The sequence below is a fragment of the Musa acuminata genome, unplaced genomic scaffold, assembly GCF_036884655.1.
Source record: "Musa acuminata AAA Group cultivar baxijiao unplaced genomic scaffold, Cavendish_Baxijiao_AAA HiC_scaffold_547, whole genome shotgun sequence".
In the NCBI taxonomy this organism is placed as follows: domain Eukaryota; kingdom Viridiplantae; phylum Streptophyta; class Magnoliopsida; order Zingiberales; family Musaceae; genus Musa; species Musa acuminata.
Window position 1 is genome coordinate 22,501 of NW_027020789.1, and position 5,000 is coordinate 27,500.

The window sequence follows — 5,000 nt, forward strand, 5'->3', positions numbered from 1 at the left end:
AGCGGCGAGCGGCGAACAGCGAGCGAAGCGAGAGGCAGCACCGTCCCTGCTATACGAAAGCCCCATCCAGCCCTGTGCCACCCGGGGGGTTCCAGGGTGCTGAGATGGCTGACGTTTTGCTCCGCTCTCGACGGTCACCGCGCAATGCAAGAACAGGCCAAAAACTGGCCAAAACGGCCCAAAAACGGGCCAAAACTGGCCATTTTTGGCTGCGCGAGCGGCGAGCGGCGGACAGCGAGCGAAGCGAGAGGCAGCACCGTCCCTGCTATACGAAAGCCCCATCCAGCCCTGTGCCACCCGGGGGGTTCCAGGGTGCTGAGATGGCTGACGTTTTGCTCCGCTCTCGACGGTCACCGCGCAATGCAAGAACAGGCCAAAAACTGGCCAAAACGGCCCAAAAACGGGCCAAAACTGGCCATTTTTGGCTGCGCGAGCGAGCGGCGAGCGGCGGACAGCGAGCGAAGCGAGAGGCAGCACCGTCCCTGCTATACGAAAGCCCCATCCAGCCCTGTGCCACCCGGGGGGTTCCAGGGTGCTGAGATGGCTGACGTTTTGCTCCGCTCTCGACGGTCACCGCGCAATGCAAGAACAGGCCAAAAACTGGCCAAAACGGCCCAAAAACGGGCCAAAACTGGCCATTTTTGGCTGCACGAGCGAGCGGCGAGCGGCGGACAGCGAGCGAAGCGAGAGGCAGCACCGTCCCTGCTATACGAAAGCCCCATCCAGCCCTGTGCCACCCGGGGGGTTCCAGGGTGCTGAGATGGCTGACGTTTTGCTCCGCTCTCGACGGTCACCGCGCAATGCAAGAACAGGCCAAAAACTGGCCAAAACGGCCCAAAAACGGGCCAAAACTGGCCATTTTTGGCTGCACGAGCGAGCGGCGAGCGGCGGACAGCGAGCGAAGCGAGAGGCAGCACCGTCCCTGCTATACGAAAGCCCCATCCAGCCCTGTGCCACCCGGGGGGTTCCAGGGTGCTGAGATGGCTGACGTTTTGCTCCGCTCTCGACGGTCACCGCGCAATGCAAGAACAGGCCAAAAACTGGCCAAAACGGCCCAAAAACGGGCCAAAACTGGCCATTTTTGGCTGCACGAGCGAGCGGCGAGCGGCGGACAGCGAGCGAAGCGAGAGGCAGCACCGTCCCTGCTATACGAAAGCCCCATCCAGCCCTGTGCCACCCGGGGGGTTCCAGGGTGCTGAGATGGCTGACGTTTTGCTCCGCTCTCGACGGTCACCGCGCAATGCAAGAACAGGCCAAAAACTGGCCAAAACGGCCCAAAAACGGGCCAAAACTGGCCATTTTTGGCTGCGCGAGCGAGCGGCGAGCGGCGGACAGCGAGCGAAGCGAGAGGCAGCACCGTCCCTGCTATACGAAAGCCCCATCCAGCCCTGTGCCACCCGGGGGGTTCCAGGGTGCTGAGATGGCTGACGTTTTGCTCCGCTCTCGACGGTCACCGCGCAATGCAAGAACAGGCCAAAAACTGGCCAAAACGGCCCAAAAACGGGCCAAAACTGGCCATTTTTGGCTGCACGAGCGAGCGGCGAGCGGCGGACAGCGAGCGAAGCGAGAGGCAGCACCGTCCCTGCTATACGAAAGCCCCATCCAGCCCTGTGCCACCCGGGGGGTTCCAGGGTGCTGAGATGGCTGACGTTTTGCTCCGCTCTCGACGGTCACCGCGCAATGCAAGAACAGGCCAAAAACTGGCCAAAACGGCCCAAAAACGGGCCAAAACTGGCCATTTTTGGCTGCACGAGCGAGCGGCGAGCGGCGGACAGCGAGCGAAGCGAGAGGCAGCACCGTCCCTGCTATACGAAAGCCCCATCCAGCCCTGTGCCACCCGGGGGGTTCCAGGGTGCTGAGATGGCTGACGTTTTGCTCCGCTCTCGACGGTCACCGCGCAATGCAAGAACAGGCCAAAAACTGGCCAAAACGGCCCAAAAACGGGCCAAAACTGGCCATTTTTGGCTGCACGAGCGAGCGGCGAGCGGCGGACAGCGAGCGAAGCGAGAGGCAGCACCGTCCCTGCTATACGAAAGCCCCATCCAGCCCTGTGCCACCCGGGGGGTTCCAGGGTGCTGAGATGGCTGACGTTTTGCTCCGCTCTCGACGGTCACCGCGCAATGCAAGAACAGGCCAAAAACTGGCCAAAACGGCCCAAAAACGGGCCAAAACTGGCCATTTTTGGCTGCGCGAGCGAGCGGCGAGCGGCGGACAGCGAGCGAAGCGAGAGGCAGCACCGTCCCTGCTATACGAAAGCCCCATCCAGCCCTGTGCCACCCGGGGGGTTCCAGGGTGCTGAGATGGCTGACGTTTTGCTCCGCTCTCGACGGTCACCGCGCAATGCAAGAACAGGCCAAAAACTGGCCAAAACGGCCCAAAAACGGGCCAAAACTGGCCATTTTTGGCTGCACGAGCGAGCGGCGAGCGGCGGACAGCGAGCGAAGCGAGAGGCAGCACCGTCCCTGCTATACGAAAGCCCCATCCAGCCCTGTGCCACCCGGGGGGTTCCAGGGTGCTGAGATGGCTGACGTTTTGCTCCGCTCTCGACGGTCACCGCGCAATGCAAGAACAGGCCAAAAACTGGCCAAAACGGCCCAAAAACGGGCCAAAACTGGCCATTTTTGGCTGCACGAGCGAGCGGCGAGCGGCGGACAGCGAGCGAAGCGAGAGGCAGCACCGTCCCTGCTATACGAAAGCCCCATCCAGCCCTGTGCCACCCGGGGGGTTCCAGGGTGCTGAGATGGCTGACGTTTTGCTCCGCTCTCGACGGTCACCGCGCAATGCAAGAACAGGCCAAAAACTGGCCAAAACGGCCCAAAAACGGGCCAAAACTGGCCATTTTTGGCTGCACGAGCGAGCGGCGAGCGGCGGACAGCGAGCGAAGCGAGAGGCAGCACCGTCCCTGCTATACGAAAGCCCCATCCAGCCCTGTGCCACCCGGGGGGTTCCAGGGTGCTGAGATGGCTGACGTTTTGCTCCGCTCTCGACGGTCACCGCGCAATGCAAGAACAGGCCAAAAACTGGCCAAAACGGCCCAAAAACGGGCCAAAACTGGCCATTTTTGGCTGCACGAGCGAGCGGCGAGCGGCGGACAGCGAGCGAAGCGAGAGGCAGCACCGTCCCTGCTATACGAAAGCCCCATCCAGCCCTGTGCCACCCGGGGGGTTCCAGGGTGCTGAGATGGCTGACGTTTTGCTCCGCTCTCGACGGTCACCGCGCAATGCAAGAACAGGCCAAAAACTGGCCAAAACGGCCCAAAAACGGGCCAAAACTGGCCATTTTTGGCTGCACGAGCGAGCGGCGAGCGGCGGACAGCGAGCGAAGCGAGAGGCAGCACCGTCCCTGCTATACGAAAGCCCCATCCAGCCCTGTGCCACCCGGGGGGTTCCAGGGTGCTGAGATGGCTGACGTTTTGCTCCGCTCTCGACGGTCACCGCGCAATGCAAGAACAGGCCAAAAACTGGCCAAAACGGCCCAAAAACGGGCCAAAACTGGCCATTTTTGGCTGCACGAGCGAGCGGCGAGCGGCGGACAGCGAGCGAAGCGAGAGGCAGCACCGTCCCTGCTATACGAAAGCCCCATCCAGCCCTGTGCCACCCGGGGGGTTCCAGGGTGCTGAGATGGCTGACGTTTTGCTCCGCTCTCGACGGTCACCGCGCAATGCAAGAACAGGCCAAAAACTGGCCAAAACGGCCCAAAAACGGGCCAAAACTGGCCATTTTTGGCTGCACGAGCGAGCGGCGAGCGGCGGACAGCGAGCGAAGCGAGAGGCAGCACCGTCCCTGCTATACGAAAGCCCCATCCAGCCCTGTGCCACCCGGGGGGTTCCAGGGTGCTGAGATGGCTGACGTTTTGCTCCGCTCTCGACGGTCACCGCGCAATGCAAGAACAGGCCAAAAACTGGCCAAAACGGCCCAAAAACGGGCCAAAACTGGCCATTTTTGGCTGCACGAGCGAGCGGCGAGCGGCGGACAGCGAGCGAAGCGAGAGGCAGCACCGTCCCTGCTATACGAAAGCCCCATCCAGCCCTGTGCCACCCGGGGGGTTCCAGGGTGCTGAGATGGCTGACGTTTTGCTCCGCTCTCGACGGTCACCGCGCAATGCAAGAACAGGCCAAAAACTGGCCAAAACGGCCCAAAAACGGGCCAAAACTGGCCATTTTTGGCTGCGCGAGCGAGCGGCGAGCGGCGGACAGCGAGCGAAGCGAGAGGCAGCACCGTCCCTGCTATATACGAAAGCCCCATCCAGCCCTGTGCCACCCGGGGGGTTCCAGGGTGCTGAGATGGCTGACGTTTTGCTCCGCTCACGACGGTCACCGCACCACGCAAGAACGGACCATAAACAGGCCAAAACAGCCCAAAAACGGGCCAAAACTGGTCATTTTTGGCTGCGCGAGCGAGCGGCGAGCGGCGAACAGCGAGCGAAGCGTGAGGCAGCACCGTCCCTGCTATACGAAAGCCCCATCCAGCCCTGTGCCACCCGGGGGGTTCCAGGGTGCTGAGATGGCTGACGTTTTGCTCCGCTCACGACGGTCACCGCGCCATGCAAGAACGGACCAAAAACAGGCCAAAACAGCCCAAAAACGGGCCAAAACTGGCCATTTTTGGCTGAGCGAGCGAGCGGTGAGCGGCGAACAGCGAGCGAAGCGAGAGGCAGCACCGTCCCTGCTATACGAAAGCCCCATCCAGCCCTGTGCCACCCGGGGGGTTCCAGGGTGCTGAGATGGCTGACGTTTTGCTCCGCTCACGACGGTCGCCGTGCCACGCAAGAACGGACCAAAAACAGGCCAAAACAGCCCAAAAACGGGCCAAAACTGGCCATTTTAGGTTGCGCGAGCGAGCGGCGAGCGGCGAACAGCGAGCGAAGCGTGAGGCAGCACCGTCCCTGCTATACGAAAGCCCCATCCAGCCCTGTGCCACCCGGGGGGTTCCAAGGTGCTGAGATGGCTGACGTTTTGCTCCGCTCACGACGGTCACCGCGCCACGCCAGAACAGACCAAA